We start from the raw sequence: 26095 nt of genomic DNA, 5'->3' as shown, positions 1-26095 counted from the left end.
TACTGCTACTAGGCACCTCAAGACAAAACCTTAATAAAATGCAACTAATCCAAAATAAAGCTTTGAGAGCAGCACTAGGCATAACTAAAAAAGATCACATATCACACATAGAAGAGAAGCACACTGGCTTCCCATAGAAGCAAGAATAATTCACAAAACTCTCACACTAACCCATAAATGTGTCGCAGGCACTGCACCCAGCTACTTCAACCACAGCCTAAACCAGAAAAAACAGCACAAGAACACTTAGATCTAATGTCCACCTACATTTGTTCATCCCACGATTCAAGAACTCTAGATCAGGCAGATCCAGCTTCCCCATAGTAGCACCTAGAATCTGGAACACACTCCCTGCCAACATCACTAATGAACCCTCATTGAACAAATTCAAGAAACTCCTCAAAACGTGGCTTTTCGACAAATACTAACCATATACCCGACCTTTGTCCATGCTAATAATCACCACTGCCAATGGACCCACTGCTCCCTACCTTGTTACCTGCGTTGTGTAATGTTAGCAACTTTATCTGCCTGTAAACTTGCTATGTACACGTGATTGTCATAAGGGTAACACAAATCCAAACTGTAAGTCCTACTGCTCTATCGATGTAAATGCAATGACCAAGACTATGTATTCATTTGCAAACCGTACTGCTTTATTGATGTAATGTAACAACCAAGACTAAGTATATTCTGTAATCTACGCCATGGTGCCTACAGGTTTGGGCGTAAAATAAATGCAATAAATAAAAATAATGCCAAAAGTCAAATGGGTCTTTTGCAAAATTACATTGGACTGTTGCTACTCTAGGGCCACTGGAAGACCTCAACTGGGTCAATGGGAGAGACAAAGGTGTCTGGTTGTCTGAGTGGGATGCTGGTCTTCATGCTGGAGAACCCACAATGTTAAGTATATGCCCAATATTAAAACTAGGCTTCAATTCCATAGGTTTGCCGTTGTGGTTGAAATGTTCAACTTTCTAAGGCATATTGAAGGACAGCAGTGGCAATCCCGTTCTCTGGTTGGTCAGCAACATTGTGGTGAAGATGATCTGCTGGACAACCAAAGAACTACACGAAGAAGCGCTGGACCAAGGAGATAGTGAACTGCTGAAGCCGGAACTCATGTTGGCAATAGTAAGACAAACACAAGTGATCACAGTTCAAGGGTGTTTATTGAAAGTTATCAGGGTGTGAAAAACGCCTATCTAACCCTAAATCTACAATGGGAGCAAACTAAGACCATCAAATAATAATAATACAGTCCTAGTGGAGTCTAGTCAAATAAAAAGGGGCAATAATTTAAAAAAAACATTGCCAATCCTTACTGCTATGCTACAAAATAGTGTGGGAGTAATGTTTACAAGAAAAGTGTTCACAAAATGATGGGGGGTGTGGCTAAGGAACAAGTTACTTACCTGTAACTGTTGTTCTCCAGCATGGGTCTGGCATGGATTCACATGCTCATGAATATTTCCCGTCGTCAGGCTGCGAATCCTCGGTAAAGAAAAAATCAGTTTCAGTTTTGTTTTTTGCCCCCAGCCAATGACTGCCCTCTACCTAAGCCCTCCTCTGGCAGCCATCTTCAGATTTGGTAGCACGTAAAGTGGCAGTAGGACCAAGTGAAGAGCCGCAGAGGGGTAGGAGGGAGAGTTTGCATGTGAATCCATGCCAGAACCATGCTGGAGAACAACAGTTACAGGTAAGCAACTTGTTCCTTCTCCAGCATGTGGTCTGGCATGGATTCACATGCTCATGAATATTAGAATACATAGCAGTACACACATGCACAACCACGGGAGGTGGCAAGGCTCAACATTAAGCATTACATAAACTCAACATTAAGCAACTCTTACCTCCTCACCAGGCCCACCTTCAGACGAACAGGTTGCGCAGCACTGCCTCGCCGACCCTGGACTCCTCCCTGGAATCCCGGTCGACACAGTAGAATCTCGTGAAGGTGTGCCTCGACCTCCACGTAGCAGCCCTGCAGATGTCCAGCAGGGGTACGCCAGACAAGAACACCGTGGTAGCAGCGATCGCTCTGGTCGAGTGGGCTCTCGGACAACGGGCAACGGTCGGTTTGCCAATCGGTGACAGTGCATGATGCAGCCAGAGAGCCATCTGGAAATGGAAGCCTTCGAGAGGGCCTTCCCTTGGTTCACAGGTCCAAAGTTCACAAACAGTTGTGATGTCTTCCGAAGGATCTCCGTGCGGTCCACGTAGAACTTTAGCACTCTAGCTACATCCAGCGAGTGCAAAGTCCTCTCAGACGGCGACAAAGGCAACAGGAAGAAAACAGGTAACACCAAGGGCTTGTTGGGATGGAAGTCCGACGGCACCTTGGGTATGAAGGAGGGGTGCGTCCTCAGCACCACCCTCGTCTCGTGGAAAGTCAGGTATGGAGGTTTACAGGAGAGGGCCTGGATCTCTCCCACTCGTCGTGCGGAGGTGATGGCCACAAGAAACGCAGTCTTCCACAAGAGGAACTTGAACGGTGCCGAATGCAGAGGCTCGAATGGTGGCCCCATTTGCCTGCTCAGCACCACGTTGAGCTCCCACGCCGGGGCTGGAGCCTTCACCGGCGGGAATGATTGGAACAATCCTTTCAAAAACTCCTTCACCAGATGATGGGACCACAGAGATGATCGTCCTGGAGTTCTGGTGTAGTGGGAGATCGCCGCTAGATGTATCTTGATGGAGGCGTGCGGTAGCCTCGCCTTGGCCAGCGACAGTAGGTACGGCAGCACCTGGGGTGCCGTAATCCGCAGAGGGTTAATCTTCTGTGCACGGCACCAGACAGAGAGCCTCTTCCACTTATGTCCATAGCACTTGAGAGTCGAGGACGCCCTGGCCTTTGCAAGCTCCTCCTTGCAGTCCGCTGGGATATCGTACCCTCCAAACTCTAGGGCTGCAGGAGCCAGGCCTCCAAGTTCAGCAACCCCGGGTCGTGGTGGAGGATGGCGCCTCCTTCTCTGGAGAGGAGATCCGCGTCCGTTGGCAGTTTGACTGGGGGGGACGCTGACATGTCCAGAAGGTCTGGGAACCAGATCTGTCTTGGCCACGCCGGTTCGACGAGGATCATCCTGCACCGGGACCGTCTGAGTTGGTTGATGAGTCGCAGCAGCAACGGCAACGGTGGGAACGCATACAGGAACAGGCCGTCCCAGGGGAATGAGAAGGCATCGCCCATGCTCCCCGGCTGGGGAAACCTGCTGGCGAACCTCTGACACTTGGTGTTCGTCGCCGTCGCAAATAGATCGATCTGGGGATTGCCCCATCGTTGGAATTGCAGATACACTTGATCCTGTTGTAGTTTCCACTTGAGCGCAGCTCCCTGCTGAGTGAGTCGGCGATGCTGTTCTTTATTCCTGCCAGGTGGAAGGGTACCAGAAACATCCCTTGGCCGACGGTCCAGTGCCACAGATCCTGCGCCTCCTTGGATAGGCGCTGGGGATCTGGTACCTCCCTGCTTCCGGATGTAGAACATTGTGGTGGTGTTGTCGGTGAAGATCCTCACCACCTTGCCCTTGAGGGATGGAAGGAACGACCTGAGGGCCGAGAACACGGCCCGGAGCTCCAGTACATTGATGTGGAGTGACCTCTCCTGCGGTAGCCAAAGGCCTCTTGCGTGGAGATCTCTGGTGTGTGCTCCCCATCCCTCCATGGAGGCGTCCGTCGTCACCGTCTCCTGATGTGCCGGGGTCTGGAAGTCCATACCCGCCGCCAGATGCGCGCGAGTGCCACACCACCGGATTGCTTGGCAGAAGGTCTCGTTGAGCAAGATCCTGTCCTCGAAGCTGCACACCGCTTGCATCGAACGGGCGTCGAGGAACTCTTGCAGTGGCCGCATCCGCAGTCTGCACTGGCGCACTAGAACGATGCACGAGAACATAATGCCGAGAAGGGACTTGATGGACCTCACCCTGGCCACGTCCATGGTCAACAGCCTCTGCAACTTTCCCATGATGGCCTTTGTCCTTTCCTGCGACGGCGAGGCCAGTCGCACTACTGTGTTGAGTTTGGCTCCCAGAAACAGTGCGAGCTGCGACGGAACCAGGTGGGATTTGGCGAAGTTGATGGAGAATCCCAGATCCGTGAGCAGTTGGACGGTCTTCGTTGTGTGCTCGACGGCAAGATCTCTTGTCTTTGGTCTGATGAGCCAATTGTCCAGGTAGGGGTAGACGTGGATCCCCTGCAGGCGCAGCCGCACCGCCACAGGTGCTTGGCACTTGGTGAATACCCTGGGCGCCGACCTCAATCCGAAAGGAAGGGCCTTGAATTGGTAGTGCCGTCCTTGGACTACAAATTTGAGAAACTTTCAATGTCCTTTTAGAATGGGGATGTGAAAGTAGGCATACTCCAAGTCCAGCGACAATAGGAAGTCGCCTTCCTCCAGCTGCCCCAGCACGTGCTGGAGGGTGACCATCCAGAACTTCTGGGCCTTGATGTACTTGTTTAAATGGCGAAGGTCCAGGATGGGTCGCCAACCGCCGGTCTTCTTTCATAAGAGGAAGTATCGAGAGTACACTCCGGAGCCCCGGAGCCTCTTTGGGACGAGCTTGATGGCTCCTTTCTTCAGCATTACCCTTACTTCCAGCAGCAGTTGTGGGACGTGGTTTTCCTTCCCAACCACGGGTGGAATGCGGGGCACTTCTTTAAAAACTCGAGAGTGTGCCCACAGGCCAGGGCATCCAGCACCCATCGGTCGGTGGAGATGGACTCCTACACGCTGATGAACTTCGCCAGCCGGCCTCCCACCGGGGTGCTCAGGTGGGGACCCGACGCTACGGCCGGTTCAGTCCTGCTTGGCAGCGGCCTTGCCGCCTTGGCCTCCTTGGCGACGACGAGATCCTCCTGACTTGCTGCATCCTCTGTAGGCCTCCTGCGACGAGGAGCGGGCCGCCTGGCAGTACATCGAGGAGCTGCCGCTGAATCCTTTGGAGGCACCTTGCTTGCCTCTGGAGTTCCGAAAGGGCGGCCGTCGTTGCTGCAAAACCCCCAAGGCCCGGGCCATCTCTGTGTCGGCCTTGATGGCCTGCAGTGATTCGTTCACTGTCTTGCTAAACAGGTTATTCCCGTCGAAGGGCATGTCCAAAACTCTGGTTTGCACGTCCTGGCGGAAATCGGTCGCCTTGAGCCTCGAAGACAAACACTGTTGCCCAACTGACAGAAACCGGTGTCAGCAATGGCCGTGGCCACCGTTATGGCGTGGTCCAACGCCACCTCGCCTTCCTGCAGGATCTCCAGGGCCTCCGTCCTCTTCTCGTCAGGGGGAGGAAGTCCAGCAAAGGAGCTATCTTAAACCAAAGCTCCCTGTCGTAGCGGGCCACAATCGCTAGGGCGTTGGCCGATTTAATCGTCGCCGCGGCCGACGAGATGACCTGTCGCCCCATGGCATCCAGTTTCTTCGCCTTGCCGTCAGGGGGGAGACGTTGAAGTCGAAGCCGTAGCCCCGCCTTCTTCTTCTTGGCCGCCGCCGAGACGACTGAATCCGGGGTCGGCTTTGCCCTAAGGCACAGAGGGGTGGAATCCGGGACCCGGTACTTCTTTTCGTACCAGTCTCTCTTGGCAGGGGTCTTGGACGGGTTCTTCAGGAGCAACAGCCCCTCGTCCCAGATGCCGTCAAGTAACGGGACCAAGAGGACCGTCTTCCGTTTGGCCTCACGCCGTTGATAGAGGAACCCTTCCTTCTTCTGTTCTTCCGGGCAGAGCTCGAAGATCTCGGATGCCCTGGCAATCATGGCGTGAAAGGAGCCAATTTCGTCGGGCGGGGAGGCCCGAGGGGGTGGTGATGGAAAGCCCATCCCGTCGTCACCACCGTCATCATCTGTCCCCGTCGTGGCCGTCTCTGTACCCGTGTCCTCCCTAGGATCAGGGGAATGAGATGAAGGCTGTGAGGGCCGCGAAGGCTGGAAGGGCGGGGGGGATGAACTCTCCTCCGCTTGCTTGGAGGGCTCCCCGGTGGGTCAGGCTCCGATGGATCGTCCATTGAGGGTAAGGGCAACCTCGTCCTTATCTCCGTACATAAGGCCTGGATCGCCATTAAGATGGCTCCCGAGTTGCCCCGTGGCTCGGGTACCGGCTGCGACGGGCACAACGGTTGGGGAGTGGAATCCTCCACCTCTACAGGAACCTCGTCGGCACCGCGGTCGCTCTCTTCGTCCGCCTCCTCGGGATCCCTCCCGTGGGACCGGACCTCCTCGAATTTCTTGTTGAGGATCTTCACGACCCCAGCCAGCTCCTCTTCAGAGGCTGTATCCATGTCCGTGATGGCCACGGCCCCCCCCCCTCTTTTTCCACCGGGGTTCTCACGGGGGTCTTATCGATGGGCTGAAAGGAGGATTCCCTCTGCGGTGGTAGGGAAACTCTGGGTCCCGAGGTCGCCTCCACTAGGGGAGCCTCCACAGGCTTCGCCAGGGATGCCACGACTCCCTCGATAGAGGCCTTAGCCGGGTGAATCAAGGCCTTCATGACTTTGGGCGCGCTTGAGGCCTTCACCTTGGGGGGAGGGTCACCACCTCGCTCCCCCTCGGCTGTTTCCGTCGGGATCGATCGGGGCTTCTCCAGAAGCTTACCCGGGTTCTCAGATTTTCTCTTCCCCAAGCCAGAGCGTTGGCTCGTGGTTGATGGCGTTGGTGAAAGCACGCCCTGCCTGGCAGCTGAGGAGCCCGACCGTTCGGCGCTCCCGGTGCCCGCAGACTCGAGGTGCTTAAACTTCTGTTGGGCCCCCGTCGGCGGAGTGCCCTCAAAGGACTTAGAAGACCGCTCAGACCTCTTCTTCTCACCTACCGCTGGGTTCTTCCCTTCTGGCCAGTTGGTGAGGCGGATCCGCCGATCCCTCATGGTGCGTTCCGACATGTTCTTGCAAAACGCACAGTCCTTCTCCACTTGCGTTTCGTCTTCGTGAAGGCAGTAGAGGCATCTAGAATGCTTGTCCTCCTTGAACACATTCTGCAATCCACATCCAGGGCAGTTCCTGAACAGCTTGGATCCGGGCGTCAAGCTTCCTTTGTCCTGGGCCATGTCCACGGGGTAGGCCTCAAGGTCTTCTGGAATCCTCCAAAAAGCATAACTCAACGAAAGCTTTGCCCTTGAGAGGTGTAGAAAATTCCAAAACGGGTCCCCGTTGATCGGAAGTAGAAACGGTGGAGCTTGAGGCTCGATTGACTGAAAAAATTAGATTAAACTCTTTGAAAAATCGCAAAACGTAGTAAAAGCTCAAGAGCTATAGCACGAGCACTCCCAACACTTGAACGTGCAGTAAAAATCTGAAGATGGCTGCCAGAGGAGAGGCTTAGGTAGAGGGCAGTCATTGGCTGGGGGCTGTATGACCCAGAGACCAGGGATTGGTTACTAGTAGAAAGACAGTTCAGAAACGAAACTGATTTTTTCTTTACCGAGGATTCCCAGCCTGACGACGGGGAATATTCATGAGCATGTGAATCCATGCCAGACCCCATGCTGGAGAACTGCCATGTAGATCGGGCGTGTTCATGAAGAGCTCCTGCTGTTCCGACTAAGATATACTTAAACAAGGCACAGAGGTGAACTAAAAATTGCATAGGGTCGCATGAATATTGCAGCAGCTGGGGCTTGTAACTTGTTTTGCCCAAGCGGACTTCGTTAGAGAGGAGCACCGAGCAAAACGTCACCATGTAAGCGTTGTGCAGAGGACACAGCAGATTCACAGTGAGGGGGCATAGCTGGAGAGAAAGAGCCGTCCCGGGTCATGACTGCCCCAGGACCCAGCTTGCAAAAAAAGGTGACCCTAAGGTATAGAAGTGAAAGAGGATTGGAGGAACCGGGGAAGCTTGTTAGACCAGAAAAAGTAACCCCATAGTCGAAGGATATGTATAATATGTTGGCCTGAAACCAATCGCATGATGTGACAAACATTGCGATCTAAGAATTGTAAAATTTTGTGAAATGTCGGCCATTTGCTTTTTTCTTTTCTGTCAAACGCTTTGCAAATATATTCTATGCGTTGAACTCACACACAGTGCGAGGCCACGGCCTGAATGCTGAAATACTAACACAGTCAGGAATGTCAAACTGTGCAGAAATACATTGTTTTTCTCTCTCACTAAGTGCTTGAAGTCGAGCAGAAGCCGCATCTAATCAGTAGTCCAGGTGCCGGGTTGTCTTGCAAAAGATGTAGTAAAAGGTAGTTAAAACATGAATTATATTCTCCTAGGGTGCTCCTTCGCGGAGAATGGTATTTTCTGCTTCAGAACTATCTGACCCTTAGCTCATGAGCCGAAACACACAGATAACGTAGTAAGGAATGTTTCCCTGCTAAGAACACGATATCCTCGCTGAGCCAGAGCTCCATGTTCCCCATAACAGAAAGCTGCCTCTGCTGCCTTTGCTATAATAACTATGTTTAGGCTGAATGAAGACTTGTCATAACGTGTCATAATTGTCATAATTGTCAATCACTGAACCCTAGCCTGTATGACATGTATGTGGGCGGATCGAAATGCCTTAGCAAAGATTATGTCTAATGCATATATATTGCTGCTTGAGCTCTGATCGCTCTCTCTCTCTCTCGCATCTCACAGTGTTTGGGAACACACGTTGCGAGGCAGTGAGACCCAGTCGGCCGACTGAGAATACTTTGAAATAAACCAGACTTGTTTGGAAAACGAACCTCGTGTCTCACGTGTCATTTCAGTATTTTGATATTGTGCCTTAGTTTCCATATGCAGTCTTTATGGCTTAGCAAATATGGCACCCGAACAGGGACCCTCTCACTAATGCTCCATCATATACGTTGAAGTTGAAGAAGGCAAAAACGAATCTAGGACAAAGCCGTCGAGCCGGGATCGGAAGGTGTTCGGGGCGCCCCTGTAGAAGTGATGAGACTCCTTCGCAGATCTGTACACAGCCGATCCCTGATCGACGAGCAGCACCCAGAGAGCATCAAGGCGAGGTTCCTGGAACGAGGCAGATTGAGCCAGACACGCATTCATGACAATTCTTGGTTGCTTCTGTATACAGGCAAATTGCGTCCTGAGTGACAAATTGGTTGATCTGGTGAGTCGTGTCCCGATCAAACGCCCAGGGTAAGAAAAGGGTAAGAATTAACCATGCCTGGGAAATTGTCTTCCTGTTTAGTGAGTTTTTTTCACTGCGGTAGACAATCTTTGGAAACTGCCCAGGTCGGGCCACCCAGAGTGTAGCCGGCACATGAAATGTATATCAAGTACGGTATAGGGGCAATAGTGTTTAATGCGATTTGGCATAGGCAGACCAGACGTGTGTCAGACCTTCAGTGGCCAAATAACGAGAGCTTTGAATTAGCACGTATAGAACACTTAGAATCAGTATTGCTACGAAAAAAGGCCCGAGCCACAGCGTTCGACGTTGTAAGAGACTGGAGGAAGGAAGCTAATCTCCGTTTGAGAAGTAGGGAGAAACACGTGCGCAGACATTTAACAAATGTAGAGAAAGCGCTAGAGCATGACCAACATCAGCAGACAGAACCCATTAGGAACATGGACAGGGCTTTCAAATTAGATGTACAGAAAATATATCCTCAGCAAGATTTGCATACATCAGATGAACTAATAAACAAAATATTAAATGAGCGAAGAAATGAACATCAAAGTACTGACCCAGTTGCACCTCCTCCTTATGTACCTCCCATTCCCATTATTGCATCTGCAACTGCAGTAAGCAGTTCCTCTCCCCTTGTGCCTGTGATATCATTTCCTCCACCGCCGCCAGATCATGAGTTAGCCGCTTTAGCAGGCAGTTCTACAGAGATGGGGCCTGCGTAAGGAAGCAGTAGACAGACTCGTAGCACGATTAGCAAAGAAAGGAAAGAACTACTGAAGGAATGGGCCGAAACGTATATTGATGATGACAATGAAGTGGCTGTGCAAAGTTTCATATCTGATCATAGAGACCTTGGTGAACAGCAGGTATTGTTAGAATGCATGGGGAATTATCTTGTGAAAATGTGGAGTGATTTGACCGATACAGTGGTACCGCAAGAGTTGCGTGATTTGGTTGTTCTTTCAAATTTGCGAGATAATGCGACGAAAGTACGAGAACATGTAGGCCGAATATTTGTGTATAAGTGAGAACTTGATCGATTGCATAAAGAATTATTGAAAAAAGATAAACCACAAATGTCGTATGTCCAGCAACGGTTTTTGCCACCATTGAAACCTGTTAGTGAAGAGATGCAAATTTGTACGCGAGATGCGCTCAGATGGATTACGGATGCCGCCATTTCCCCAATTGAAGCGCATGATACATTTAGTCAGTATACACCAGAAATGCAGAGAAAGGTATTGCAGGTTATGGTAGAGTATTTACAGAATGAATGTATGAAGAATAAGATATGTTGTCCCGCTGATTTAATGACAATTTATAAAAGAGCATTTTCGCCTGAAACTGGGACAACTGTTTTTTCACTTGATTTAGCTTTGCTGCTTAATAGACGAACGAATGTAGAATCGCCTAGTTTGCAATTACCCATGAGGGAGGTGCCTGCCACGTTTGTCCCGAAAGTAGAGGTTGCTGCCTCTGGAGGAACTCCAGCGCGAACGATAGAAGCTCATTATATCGCACAATTTGTACATGTCCCTCTTGCGAGGCAAGAGGTAAATACTATAAAGCAGACGATCCCTGATATTAGGAAGAACCCTTCAGGATTCTATAAGGAAATTGAATCTGCTTTGAATTCATCTGTTTTTACATTGAGTGACATTGATTTATTGTTTCCCATGATTCTTCCTGTAGACATATGGAAACAGGTTAGAAATATAAGTGACGCGCCCATGTTGGGTGAAATATCGGAGAATTTTACTAGAATTGATAGTGAGAGAAAGGCTGTAGAGAAGCCACCACAGGTAATGTTGGCTTTACCATCACGAATAGTAGAGAAGAACAAGTTACTTCTTACCTTGTAACGTTCTTTCGACGGGATGTTCCTCCGACGTATTCCTCATCTTAGATATCTCCTTCCAGCTCTGCTGGCCTCGGAACATTTTTTCTCTCTAGAGGGCGCTGCGCGTCGACGCCCTCCGAGTCGATGTCCCTCGACAGCCGCCGTATCGACGTCGACGTCATCCTGCCTATAAAGGCCGCGCGCAGCGTCCGTTGCTCAGTTCCGTTTTGTAGCCCACAATAATACTTTCTGGACTAACTAATCACCTTGAAGGAGCGTAAGCTGCAACAACAAGGGAAGTAGAACTGCGGGGATGGATGGGAGGGTCGATGAGGAATACGTCGGAGGAACATCCCGTCGAAAGAACGTTACAAGGTAAGAAGTAACTTGTTCTTCGAAGGGATTGTGTCCTCCGACGTATTCCTCATCTTAGATAGGCTCCCATAGCAGTATTCTATTATCGGAGGAGGGAGTACTGACTTCACGCTGTCTTCTATTGATGAATAGAATGCAGTACAGCCCTTCCAAACCTAGTCTCTTGACTGGAGGAGGAATCCAAATTGTAAAAACGTGTAAAGGTATGGACAGACGACCATGTAGCGGCCGCAAATATGTCTTTAACCGGCACGCCTCTTTTGAGGGCCGATGAAGCTGCAATACCTCTGGTCGAATGAGCCCTAAGGTTTTGAGGGGGCTCTTTCCCTGCCAGTTTATAACATTCCAGAATGGCTAGAATGATCCATCTGGAAATGGTCTGCTTAGTTATTGGTAACCCCAGCTTGTGACCTGCGTAACCTACAAACAGCTGGTCTGCCTGTCTTATCCTGGCTAGTCTACTGATGTAAAAACTTAAAGCCCTCCTAGGGTCTAGCCTGTGTAACCTCTCTTCCTCTTTCCCCGGGTGAGGAGGAGGAAAGAAAGATGGTAGGGTAATCTTCTGAGGGATATGGAATTCAGAAACCACCTTTGGGATGAAATTAGGCTTCACTTGCAGGACAACTTTGTCTTTGTGAAATATTGTGTGAGGGGGTTTACAAGAAAGAGCTTGTAATTCGCTCACCCTTCTAGCAGATGTAAGTGCTATTAATAAAACAGTTTTAAGGGTAAGGAATATTAACGAACAAGAATGGAGAGGTTTGAAAGGTGTACCCATCAGGAAAGTTAGTACTAAGTTTAAATCCCATAGGGGAACTTGGAATGGTCTTGGGGGATAAACATTGGTTAACCCCTTTTAAGGGTAATTTGAAATAGGATGGTTCTTCCGCAGTACGCTTAAAGATGGATAGCGCTGCGAGATAGCCCTTAATGGTGCCAACTTGAAGGCCTGAATTTGCCAAATATAGTAGGAAGGACAAAACCATTGGTGTACCACATGAAAAAGGGTCGATATTCTGTTCTCTACACCAGCTGCAAAATCGGTTCCAATGGCAGCGGTATAAAGACTTTGTTGCTGGCCTCCTTGCCGAAAGCAACACCTCCATAACAGCATCAGCCTTTCAGAAGCCAAGCATGAAGGTTGAGGGTTTTGATGTCTGGATGGAGAACCTGACCTCCCTTCAGTGAGAGTAGGTTCTCTCTGAGTGGAAGTCGAATTGGAGGGCAGATGGACAAGTCTAGAAGGTCCGGGTACCACGTTCTCCTGGCCCAATCCGGGGCAATTAGGATCATGGTTCGCCGGAATCTTCTCAACCTCCTGATCATTTGAGGAATGACAGGGACCGGTGGGAACGCGTACAGAAGCGGAAACTCCCAGTCCACTATGAACGCGTCTCCCAGAGCTCCTCTCGGGGGAAATTCCCTTGAGCAGAACAGGTCGCATTTCCTGTTTAGGCTGGTGGCGAACAGATCTACCTGAGGGGTTCCCCAAAGGGCGAAGATCTTTTGAAGGACTTCCTGAGCTAGCTCCCACTCGTGGGAGACTGTGTTCTGCCTGCTCAGAGCGTCCGCTGTCAAGTTCTTCTCTCCGGCTAGGTGAACTGCCGATAGAGAGATTCCTTCTTGGATTGCCCAAAACCAGAGCTGCATCGCCTCTCTGCACAGGGGTAGTGATCCTATGCCTCCTCTTTTGTTGAGGTAATGCATGGCCACCGTGTTGTCCGTCATTATCAGGACGTTCTTCCCTTGTACAGCTGGCAGGAACGCCTTCAGCGCAATTCTGATGGCTCTCAGCTCTAACAGGTTGATGTGTAGTCTGGACTCCGATGGAGACCAACGACCGCTGATGGTCAAGTCGTTGGCGTGGGCTCCCCACCCCGTGAGTGAGGCATCCATGACTACTGTTATCTCCGGCCAGGGTTGCCAAAACTGTTCTCCTTTCAGAATTTTCTCCAGACAGGCCCACCACTGAAGGTCTCGAGCCACCCTGCCGGGAACCTGAAGAAGATCTGTCATTCTCCCTGTGAATTGTGACCACTGAGTCCTCAGTGCCCACTGGAGGGATCTCATTCTCAGGCGAGCCTCTGGCACTAGGAAAATGCAGGATGCCATGAGGCCTAGCAACCTCAAAAAGTCGAAGGCTGGGAGACGTTGGGCATGTTGGAACTTGGTAACCATCTGTAGAATATCTTGAGCCCTCACCTCTGGTGGCGAGGCTTTTCCCAGGGAAGTGTCCAGGATCGCTTCTATGAACTGGAGTCTCTGCGATGGTATCATTTGTGACTTCTTTAAATTGAGGGAGAAGCCCAGTCTGTGAAGGAAGTGGCACACGTGATTTAGCTGGATCTGAGCTTGTTCCGGAGAAACAGCCCTGATCAACCAATCGTCCAGGTAGGGGTAGACGTGAATCCCTTCCCTCCTTAGACTTGCAGCCACTACCGACATTAACTTGGTGAAGACCCTCGGGGCGGAGGTCAGCCCAAATGGCAGCACTCGAAATTGATAGTGAGAGTTGCCAATTGCGAAGCTCAGGTATTTCCTGTGTTTGAGATGGATAGGCATATGGAAATAAGCGTCCTGAAGGTCCAGAGATACCAACCAGTCCTGGAACTGAAGGGCCTGGAGGATCTGAGAAAGAGTGACCATCTTGAATTTGTCTTTTCTGAAGAATTTGTTCAATTCTCGCAAGTCCAAGATGGGTCTCAGTCCTCCGTCTTTCTTTGAAATGAGAAAGTAAGGGGAGTACCAGCCTTTGTTCCTCTCCGCTACAGGTACCGGTTCTATGGCACCTTTCTCTAGCAGGTCCAAAATTTCCTGCAAGAGGAGCGGATCTGGAGCTTTCTGAGAGCTGATCCCCGGTGGATGACTCTGAGGTATACGTAGGAAAGGCAAGCAGTAACCTTGGGCAACTGTTTCCAATGCCCAAGCATCTGACGTGATAGCCTGCCATACCGCCAGATGTCGAGTCAACCTGCCTCCTACAGGTGTCCTGTGAGGGAAGTCCTCAGAGTGGTTTTGGGGCGGCTGATGCAGACGCCGATGGTAAAGAGGCACCTGCTGTTGCTGCGGCTTTTGAATATCTACCCCGTCTACCTCAGGCAGTTCTTCTTTGTCCCCTTTGAGCCGGTCGTCCTCTACCTCTTCCGAATGCGGAGTAGAAGCGAAAAGACTTGCCTCTCGCAGAGGTTCCTGTGGGACGAAAAGGAGTCTGACGGATTGCAGCTCCTAGGGATTTTGCTGCTGCTTTTGAAGTTTGCAGTTTCTCTAAACTGTCATCCGCCTTTTTCCCGAACAAAGAAGAGCCATCGAATGGCATGTTCAAGAGCCTGGCTTGCACATCTGGGGCAAAACCAGACTTTCTCAACCAAGTGAATTTCCTGGTTGATGTACTTGCCGCCATTGCTCTGCTGATACTGTCAGCCGAATCAATGCCCGTCTGGAGGGATTCGCACATAGCGTCTTTACCGTCCTGTATAATATTCAGGAACGCATCCCTTTCTTCTCCCTCCGGGATGCAGTCAGCCACTGTAGAAGCACACTCCCAAAGTGTATGGCTGAACCTAGCAAGGGTGCAAGTAGCATTAACAGATTTTAACGCCATGCTACATGCTGAAAAGACTTTCTTTGCCATAGCATCATATTTTTTATCGTCCCTGTCCTGTGGGACGGTAGGATAAGCCGTCTTGACATCGGTAGAGGATGCTGCCTGTACCACCAGACTTTCTGGGGATGGGTGTTTAGACAAAAACTCTGGGTCCGTAGAAGATACCCCTGTACTTTGTAGACAGTTTTTTTATTTACTGCTGGTACTACATCTGGGGTTTCCCAGTTTGTCATGATCATTCTCTGAAGAGCTTTATGAAAAGGCACCACAGGATCCTCTTGTGGGCCTTTGTCAAGAATATCCGTGAGGTCATCTTGTTGGAAAGATTGTGAAGGTGCAGACCACACCATGAACTCTGTGATCCTGGCCATTAAGGCTCTATAGGGGGTTTCAGCATGCTCCCCCGGGTCTGGCTTAGCAAACTCCACCTCAGGTGAAGTGTCTAACCCACTTGCCTCATGTAAGGAATCATGAAGATCCTTTAACCTGCGCTCTTCAGAGGAAAATTCCTCTCTAATTGGGGTTACAGGTCCCTGCAACTCAAATGTGTCTTCCTGTTCAGACAATTCACCCTCTTCCAAAATTGAGGACATAGTTCTCAATTGTTCTGAACTCATAAAGGGAGTAAATCCCATTTCCAAGGCAGAGGGTGCCGAACTTGTCATTATCGGCCTCGAAAACGTCGATGTCGTCGATGCCGACGTCGAAGGCTTCGAGCGTGGCATCGAAAACAAAGGCGGAGGCCTCGAAGACCTCGACAGAATTGGAATTCTACTCGACAATCTCGAAGCCATCGATGTCGAGGACCTGGGGATAGTCACTGGGTGTGTCGTAACCGTGACTTTTCTTGGCGTCAACGCCGGTGTCGAAGCTGGCGTCGAGTCGACAGACCCGTGTGTCGAAGGTCCCTTCGACAACGGCGTAGAAGACACCGACCTCGGCGTCGACGGAACCCTCGTCGACGGCGTCGACGGAACCTTCGTCGACGGCGCCGACGGAACCTTCGAGGAAGGTTTGGAGGTCATAGTCCTACTCGAGGGTTCGAGACGCACTCGAGAGGTTTCCTTCGCCGGGTACTGCGACTCGCGGCGTTTTTGACCTTCGGGTCTTTCGACCAGAGCATCGCTCTCGGCAGTCTTCGAGGGGGTCGAGGCCGCTTTCTCGAAGACGCTCATCATATTTTTGCGGAATTCCTCCCATTCAGCCCAGGAACTATGTTTCGTGGGGCAAGGGATTCTTTTTGGCGAAACAGAGGAAGAGGAAGACGGAGAAGGGGATCTTCAACGTCTCCTCTTCGAGTGCTTCGATCTCGAGTGATGGGACCCACTCCGAGACCTGGAGCGCGAATGGTGACGAGGAGACGAGTGTCTCGACTTCGTCGACGAAGAAGAAGCTTTAAAAGTCTTACCTTTCTCCAGCTTCCTCCTACGCTCCTTCAGGGCCTTAGCTGTCATGGACATACAGTCCTCGCATTCCGAACAATGGTGTTCAGCTCCCAAACACCACAGACAAACTCTGTGAGGGTCAGTCAACGACATCTTTTTCCCACAATCTTGGCATTTCTTGAAGCCGGATCGAGGAGTTGTCGGTTCCGACGAGGAAGCCATCGAGTACCGATCGAATGACTCGAGGTAAATAGGATTAATCTGACTAAGAACTGAGCAACGGTATTCCGAGACACTGAGTAAGCGCGGAAAAACGAAACTGAGCAACGGACGCTGCGCGTGGCCTTTATAGGCAGGATGACGTCGACGTCGAAACGGCGGCTGTCGAGGGACATCGACTCGGAGGACGTCGACGCGCAGCGCCCTCTAGAGAGAAAAAAATTTCCGAGGCCAGCAGAGCTGGAAGGAGATATCTAAGATGAGGAATACGTCGGAGGACACAATCCCTTCGAAATTGAAAACTTTGGTGCCCGAAAAGAGAATAATTTGGGATAAATTGACTGCTTGTTTGCTGGGCAAAGAGGAATGAGCAACAGATTATTTTAATCGATTTGAAGAAGTATTTGAAGATTTTAGTGGTCAAGATCTAAGTACTGAACCCGGGAAGAGATTGTTTGTTGATAAGTTTGTGCGAGGGTTGCTACCGAAAATTCAAAGTTTAATAATGACATCTGAAAGTGCATGGCAAGCAAAAACACAAAGTGAAGTATTACATATGGACCAGTATTATGAGAACAGAGTAATTTCAGAAAAGGATAAGGAACTAAGGGAAAAAGGAATTTGAAAATAAGAGTACTGTTACAGCAAGTAGCGAACAATAATAGAGGTGGTGGGAATGCACTATCCAGAGTCCAATTTGTATTAACGTCCAATATGCAAGGAGGTCCAATAGGGATTAATCAATTTGCCTATTGTAGACAAGAAGGCCATTGGCGAGCACAGTGCCCGCATATACAGAATAGCAATGGGACTTTTCTGGGAAGACAGAATAGAGGTAGTCCATGAATACAAGGACAGAATAGAAACCAAAGAGTGTCACAATTTCAGGAAAATCAGGGTAATCAGAATCAGAATCAACAACGAAACAATACAAATGGTGCGAATATTTTTGACAATCAGTCCAATGCATATTACTCTGCCGACTTTATATCTGACGATGTACTGTTCTACTAGGACAGCCCGAGACAGGGGTTGGAACCAGTATCTATTCCCATAGACCAGAAAGGGCCCTACATAGAAATGAAGGTTGGGAATAGGGAGCACATTTTTTTAGTGGACACAGGTACACAAAAACGTTCAATTGACCATCAGCGGGTTCCAGCAAGACCACTGTCAGGGCATAAGAATGTCTCAGTAGGGTTCTCAGGTACGCCAGTAATTAGTCCAGTGTCACAACCAGTACCTATAACACTAGGTCCATTCACTGAATCTTGCCCATTTCTTTGACGAAAAATTGAGGCGAAAATTTGTTGGGATTACATTTATTGAAGAAATTGAATGCGGTCATTTATTGTTCTCCTGATGGAGTGTATTTGACAATCTCGCCACAAAAGACTCCTGTATCACAATTTGTATCTAAGCCACTACCGACTGAATTGAGTAAAATACCGGCTTGTATATGGGCAGTGAACGACAATGATGTTGGTTGTTTGAAGGTAAAGCCAGTGAAAATTGTTCTGAAAGAAGGTATTACATTGCTGCGTATTCCGCAATATAAAATTTCGGCCGAGGGAGAAAAAGCGTTGAAATGCATTGTATCAGATTTGATTAAAGGAAACGTAATTGAAGAAACTTCTGGTAATACTTGCAATAGTCCGATTTTTCCGGTTCACAAGAAAGGAGGTAATTATATACCTTAACATTTTATAATTGATTTAGGCGGAGTAAATAAAGTGGTTGATCCACAATTTACATCAGTCCCGGATGTAACTACAATTTTGACTATGATTCCAGCCTCTGCATTGTATTTTAGTGTAGCTGATTTGAAAAATGCGTTTTTTAGTATCCCAGTGCATCCAGATAGCAGATATTTGTTTGCTTTTACTCTAGGAGGACGTTCATTTACATTCACACGAATTCCACAGGGCTACACTGAAGTCCAAGTATTTACAGTAGAGCTTCAAAGGAACAACTAGATAGGCTTGAACTACCAGCAGGCTGGGTATTACTACAGTACATAGACAATCTATTGATAGCAGCAGACACAGAAGATATTTGTAAAGAGAGTACAGTTGCATTATTGATACATTTAGCACACATGGACACAAAGCTTCGCTAAAAAAATTCCAGTATTTTCGAAAGGAAGTGGCCTACTTGGATACCTCCTTTCGAAGGAGGGAAGAAGATTGACACCAGAAAGATTAGAATCTCTGATTTGCCTATTCCAAATATGCAGAAAGAATTTAGAGCTTAAATTGGCATGGCTTCATATTGTAGGCAGTGGATCGCTAACTTTTCGATGATCGTGAAACCAATAGTGGCATTGTCAAGGAAGGATGTTACCTTACCTTTGCCATGGAACATGGAATGTCAAGAAGCATTTGACCTGCTCAAGGCTGCATTGTATTCAGCTCCGGTTTTGGCCACGCCAAATTACGACAAGAGTTTTAAGTTATTTGTGCATGAAAATAATGGATGTGCTTTGGCTCTTTTGACCCAGGAACAAGGGGGGGGGGAATAGACCATGTGGCTACTTCTCTTCCAAGTTGGATCCTGTTGCATGTGCTTTGCCGCGTTGCTTGCGAACTGTTGCTGCAGCTGCTGCATCAGTTAAACAAACCGAGGGAATGGTTTTAGGTCATGCTTTAACCGTAATGGTACCTCACTCAGTGGACGTTCTTTGAAATAGAACGCAGACGCAACACCTTACATCAGCCAGATTAACAAGGTATGAAATAGTTCCATTTGCACCACATATTCAAATTATGAGGTGCTGCGCTTTAAATCCGGCCGAGTTAATCCCCCTCCACATGAAAAAGGGGGTGAAAAACAATTCCCCCATGATTGCTTAATGGTTACTGAACAAGAGATAAAAGGAAGAATTGACCTAACTGATACCCCACAGAAAGAGCCAGATGGAGAACTGTTTTGTGACGGTTCTCGTTTTAAATTACCAGATGCACATCAACTGCTGCTTATGCCATCACTACACTGAAAAGTATTATAGAAAGCAAGAGAATCCCATATAACTCAGCATAGGCTGCAGAAATAATAGCGTTGACAAGAGCACGTGAAATTTCTGCAAACCTCAATGAAAACATATATACTGACAGTCAATATGCCTTTGGGGTGGTACACAATTTTGGTCGATTATGGGCTGAAAGAGGTTTCCTGACATCACACAGGACCAATATCCAACATGGCACTTTGATAGTGAAACTGTTGTGAGCACTTGAGCTTCCCAAGCGGTTAGCGATAATGAAATGTGAAGTACATAAAAAAATAACATGTAATGCTGGAAAGGGAAACACATTTGCAGACAAAATTGCAAAACAAACTGACACTGATTTACACACAAAAATGTATGTCGAAAAAATAGAAGCAGTACACTGCATGATAGAAAATGGAATTGCAACAGTTAAGGAAATGCAAGCAGAAGCTACTGTAGATGAAATAAAAAACTGGTCTGAGGGTCCAGCAGAATTAGATTCTGAAGGTTGTTGGGTGGACACCAAAAATAACCGATGGATGTTACCAAATGCCTATGTGATGGCTATGGTTACCATGGTCCACAGTCCGACACACATATGTGCTAGAAAAATGATTCAATACCTAGATTCTGTATGGCAGAATCCACACATTAGAAAAACTGCTGAAAGATTGGTTCAGAATTGTATGACTTGTTTACAACATAACATTGGAAAGGGAACAGTGACGCCAGTAGGAAGTTTTGGCCCACTTTCCATGCCATTTGAAGTCATCCATTTTCAAAGAAATGGAGAGGTGCCAAAACTATAAGTATGTCCTCGTGGTGGTCTGCACTTTCAGTAAATGGGTAGAGGCCTATCCCCTGAAAGATTGTACAGCTATGTCCGCATCTAAAGCCATGCTAAAAGAATACTTTTCCCATTTCGGGCTTCCCCGTGTCATATGGTCAGATAACGGCCCGCACTTTATTATACTACAGGAAGGCCGGGAGTGCTATAACTGCCAGGCCGACAGACACCGAAGGAAGGTGGCAGAATGGTCTTTTGGCTCAAAGGTTGGCTGTCCACAAAGTACCTTCCCCGCTGGGTTCGGCCCTCCAAGCTCTCTCTGAGATTCATTGGGCCCCTTGAAATACTCTCTCAGGTTAACTCTGTGGCTTTCCGTTTACAGCTACCCAGTGGACTTGGTCGCATTCATCCTGTTTTTCATTCCTTATTGTTGCATACTTATGAAACTGACCTGTCTAAACGTCAGATTCCCACGCATAGATCTTCCACAAACATACCTCCTGATGAATATGAGGTCTCTCAGATTTGTGACTCGTGATACCATAGAGGAAGTCTGGAGTAACTGGTGAGGTGGAAGGGTTATCCCATTTCGGAGAATTCCTGGGAACCAGTCACCTTTGTTCATGCCCATCTCTTAATGCGTATGTTCCACCGGGCTCATACCAGTAAGCGGGGGGGGGTGCAGTTTAGGAGGGGGCATACTGTCACGAGACCTGGGGGTTCGAGGCTTTGGAATCGCTGGCGAGACGTCCGCCTTGGGGCCACGCTGCATAGCGTGGTCTCGTCTCTTTCCAATATGGCCGCCGCTGTTTCCTTTATCAGGTGTGCTTCCTTGGGGCTCTGCGCGTTGCAACTTTAGGCGTTTTTTCTCCTGCTTGTTGCCTGCGCTTTGCAGTTGTTCCCCTTGGCAGAGCTCTGCCCTTGCTATTCTTTGTCTACCCCTTTTTGCTGCCCGCTCTTTTCTGTTTCCTCTTTGGCTTGTGCTCTCTAGCATCCTGCCTTCGTGCTGTGGTTTTGTTTTTCCTTTTTTTCTTACTCCGCGCTCCTCGCCTTCGTGAAGCTCTAATTCTCTTAGCGCATTCCTTTGCAGCTATTGCTCTCACGCTCTTGTTCTCTCTTCCTCTTCCACTCCGTATCTTTACCTTCCTCCTATTGTGTTGCTGCTCCTTCCTTCCGGATCACTTTTCCGGGTCCGGGAAAGTGTTTCCCCATGTTCGGCATTCCCAAACTACCGCTGCTCAGTGCAGTGTGCTCGCGAGCAGCTGCCCGTGTGCTTCCTGATTTCTTTCCTTATTTTTGACATTTCGTGGCCGGACTTGGCCTTTATCCTGTTCATTCTCTTTCTTGGTAATTACTCCTGTTTCATACTCACGAACAGACTTCAACTACAAGCATTCCTTGTGGTTCAGAAGTCAAGATCTCCTACCAGGGTTTTTTTATGCCTAGCAGCTTTTTCCCCTTTCTTGGCTCCTTCTTCGGGAATGGAGTCCATGCCATGCCTTAAAGGCGATCAAGGTGGCTTCTTTTCGTGGTAGGCCATATCTAATTTTTAAAAAAAGGGAGATTCCATCAAGAAGAAAGAAGAAAGAAAGAGAACCAGAACCCGTAACTTCAGGTGAGGAGGAGGAGGAAGAAGGGGAATTTCTTACTGTTTCTACCTCTACCGAAGAAGAGGAAGGAGAACCCATAGACGATTGTGACAGACTGGTCGGAATGAGGCATCTGCCCTGGAGGGAAGATAAGAGCACCAGGCCCAAGCGACGAAGGGATAGTGGAACCAGGAATTGAAGAGCTTGGCACATGTCGCTACCGGAACTGAAACAGAGCAAGGACTTGACGCTCTGCACATGAAGGCAGGAGCGACAGAGCGGAAGGCCTATGCTCAGCGATCCAGCAGAAAGGCCCCTTACCCAAAGACAGAGGACACCATCCAGAAAGTTGCGGTAAGGAGCTGGGGGCAAGAGGGAGGGGCCGGCTCTCCTGAATAACGTGTGGCCTTACAAATTGCTAGCACAAGATACTGAAAAAGGCAAACATAAGGCCAACAAAATTATCCTCCTATAACAGGCATCATCACAAGCACTGACATTGAGCTGGAGAGCAGCGAGAAGCCCTTCTTGGAGCACAGAGACCCCAAGAACAAACTGCTATAGTACAGGGAGACCTGAGGCACTGGCCGTGGGCCTGAAGATTTTAAATAGCAAAAAACCCATCACCACAGCGAACAGGAGGCTAGATCTTGCGAGAGAAGTTGCCCCTTGACCTTAAGATATAGAAGAGACATAGGGCCTCATTACGAGGTGGGCGGAATGGGTTTAACAGCGCTGGTAATGGTGCCGGTAAACCCATTCCGCCCTATTACGAGGTTCTGTTGCGAGACCCGCTCTGAACATCTGGTCAGACCAGACGTCCTTTGAGGGTCCCGCAAGGGTTCCAGGAAGCTAATAACGGGCCCGTTATTAACGGGCCCGTTATTAGCTCCCTTCCCATTGAGCCCTATGGGAATGGGGACGGGTTTTTTGAATGTGGAATTACCGGGTCCTTCACGGTTGGGATGGCCCAGTAATTCCTCATTATTAAGGGCATGGCTACCTCCAAACTCTTTTTTGAGGCCCATTGTGTGAAAGCTGCCACTTCCCCTGTGATAAACAGAGCAAACTGGATGGAAGCATACCCATGAGCAAATTGCGCTGGCCTGTGACACCCAAATAAGCGAAAAACAGCTTTTGAACAGTCTGGAGGTGATCCATTGCGTTCAAATACAGGCACCGCTTAAGAAAGGACTACAGGTTATTATATGATATCATAGGGCATTTATAACGCGCCTATACACAAGTGTTTCAAGGCGCGACGAGGCAAGGGAGGGGGAACAGAGGGAAGACAGAGACAACGATCTTACTAGGCCAGGTGTCATTGTGATCGCCCAAGTGCAGGGGTAGGGAAAGGGCAAAAGTGCATGGTGAGACAGTGCAGTACATGGGATTGACAGTAGAAAAAATAAATAGAATAACTAAAAGCAATAAGTAAAAGGTGCGGCCAGCTGGTTGCAAGTGCAAGGGTAAGCGCAGACAACAGGTGTCAGGTGCTGGTAGGTGACTGTAGGGATACAGAAAACAGTCCCCAAGTGCGGGGGCTGCCAGGGAGGCAGTGCAGGTGTGCAACTGGCAAGGGAGGGAACCTGGGCCCAAGATCAGAGGGTGGCCAGGTAACTAGTGCAGCAAAAGGGGAATTCCAAGCGAAGGTGGCTGGAGAGCCAGCCCCTGATGAACACAAGGAGAGGCCTACACCTCCCTCCCTGAGCTCAGTCGAAGAAGAATACCCTACTCTCCCCAGACCGAAAGAAGGCCTAGAATAAGAGAGACTCAGATCTTAGCCACAGCTACAAGAACCCTCCCCCAGCATACAGGCGCAGGAACAGCTACAGAAGGAAGTCCCGGGACGGAAGCTCTATAGGACACACACCAGGGAACGGACAAGCTATATTAGCAGAGGATCAGATGGCGACAAAAGGCAATAAGACCAAGGCAAAACAAACCACAATGGAGGCATTCGCGAAAGGGCGAGTAAGCCCTTCTAAAGACAAGAACATAGGAGAAGAGCCAACACATTTTAAATGCCATCACTACATTGCAAGCCACCTTAGAATCCAAAATAGATGGAGTACGGATTGATGTTGGCCTATTAAGACAAGATGTAAGGGGACTGGCGGCGCACACTAGCGAACTGGAGAAACAAGTCCAGGAAAATACCATGGAGAAGATACAAACATCAAAAGAGGTGCACATTCTTCAGCAACACGTTAAGCTACTAGAGGACAGAGCAGAAGATGCGGAGGGAAGAGCGCGCTGCAATAACATCAGAATCATTGGACTGCCAGAGGGAACAGACCCCACCAATTATATCGAAAATCTTTTGCTACAAGAATTAGGCCTGGGCAACCTAACACAGGGGTTCACCATAGAAAGAGCGCATCGTGCCCTGGTCGAGAGACCTCTTCCAGGAACCCAGCCGAGGTCCATCATCGCAAAGGTTCTTAATTATAAGGACAGGGAGCGAATCCTGGCCTTCTCGAGAAATGGAGGAGACATACAGAGAGCGTCTGCCAAGCTGGCGATTTACCCTGACTATACGTTGCAGGTACAAAAGAGGAGGGCACAATTTATCTCAACGAAAGTAAGATTTATAGCTGGGTTGAAGTATATGTTAATCTACCAGGCTAGATAAAAAAATCTACATAAAGGAAAGGACCTGTTCTTCGAGACGCCAGCAGAAGCTCGAGCCTGGATGGACAGTGAGGAACTACCAGCACTCAAAGAGCATTAACGACAAGTGGAGACTCGAGCTAGATGGAATGTGCAGAACTATAGTGACTGCCAAAATGCCTGAAAAGATCCACAGTGGCACACAACATAGTATAGAAGAACACTGGATTATGTAGGCTACAGTAGCTAGTTGAAGTAGGAGGTCACAGATTGGACACAGAAGATCAGTGGAGTGGACCCATTTAGTAGGTCCTTCCACCACCCCACGCACCTTTTCGGTAGGGGGTCACTAAGGGCAGACCACTACTCCTGCAAAGGTTGTATTCAGGGCCCTGTATAGTGCCTGCCCGTTGGGCACCAGGAGACTAGTCTATTGACCAGGTTGAATGGAGTGGAAACAGAGAAGTCCTAGCGTACTTAGCACAGCTGGACAGGTTAAGTTTGAATATGTGTTCTTGTTAGTTGGGGGAAGGGGAGGGGGATTGGGGAGGGAGGCCAGGCATACTTGTGGATACACTACATATAATCCTTGCTAATTTTATAGCCCCAATGATACCCTGGGTTTTGAGACACAATGGCTGAAGCAGTCAAAATGATGTCATGGAACATCAGGGGACTACACAATTATATGAAACGTCAGAGAATAAGTAGGTATATAAAGAGGAATAAAGTTGGGATTGCGCTATTGCAGGAAACACATCTAGATGCACAAAAACAGAAGAACCTAGCGGGAGCATGGGGAGCTGTACTGGTGGTCTCCACATATTCAACATATGCAAGGGGGGATGCTAATTTGGATAGACCTGGCCATACTGTACAAAGTACTAACCAGCAGAAAGGATAATGAAGGTAGAATGGCCATGATACACAGGATGTTGGAGAACCGGGAAATATGTGTTGTGAACACGTATGCACCAAATCATGATACCACAGTCTTCTTCCGGTGGCTATATTCGAGGCTGGGTCCCTATAGAGATGGGATAATGATATGGGGCAGAGATTTTAATTGCACCATAGATCCCACCATGGACAGATCTGATTCCAAACATAAAATGCTGTCCTCTCCAGCTAAAGTGTTAGCCTCCCTCCTGAAGCATTTGCAGCTTAGATATCTATGGAGAGAACAGCATGTAGATAGTAGGGAATATTCCCATTACTCGGCCTTGTTTAAAGTCCACACAAGAATTGACTATTTGTTTGCAGGAGACTAACATGTGACGGAATCCTCTGAGGCAGGATATTCAGCTGGAGTCCTGTCGGACCACTCCCCACTCTCTGGAGATCTTGCCCCAAGACCACCCATACCCACCTGGAGATTGCGAAGCAAAGCATTATTAGATGCAGCATTTAAGGAGCACATCAGAAAAAGTACTGTACATTTTATTGCAGTAAATGAGGGAAGTGTACAACAATTGAGCACGGTCTGGGAAGCATACAAGGTAGTCATTAGGGGAGAAATGATGGCAGTGTTGGCGGGGGGAAGGAAAGGGGGTTCCAGAAGTCCATTGTAAATACCCTCACAAGCATTGAAGATATATTGCTGGAATTGGAGAAGGAGGCAAAGGTAGACG

General features: G+C 48.7%; 1 protein-coding gene across 5 annotated transcripts in view; it reads right to left on the bottom strand.

Annotated features, from left to right (window-relative positions):
- Positions 1 to 26095, bottom strand: part of LOC138526199 (cohesin subunit SA-2-like) — a 2217157-nt gene that overhangs the window by 1649133 nt on the left and 541929 nt on the right. The window lies entirely within an intron of this gene.

This window comes from Ambystoma mexicanum, chromosome 7p (genome assembly GCF_040938575.1).
Source record: "Ambystoma mexicanum isolate Mex_15411 chromosome 7p, UKY_AmexF1_1, whole genome shotgun sequence".
Taxonomy (NCBI): domain Eukaryota; kingdom Metazoa; phylum Chordata; class Amphibia; order Caudata; family Ambystomatidae; genus Ambystoma; species Ambystoma mexicanum.
This window is presented reverse-complemented; position numbering and strand designations above follow the sequence as displayed.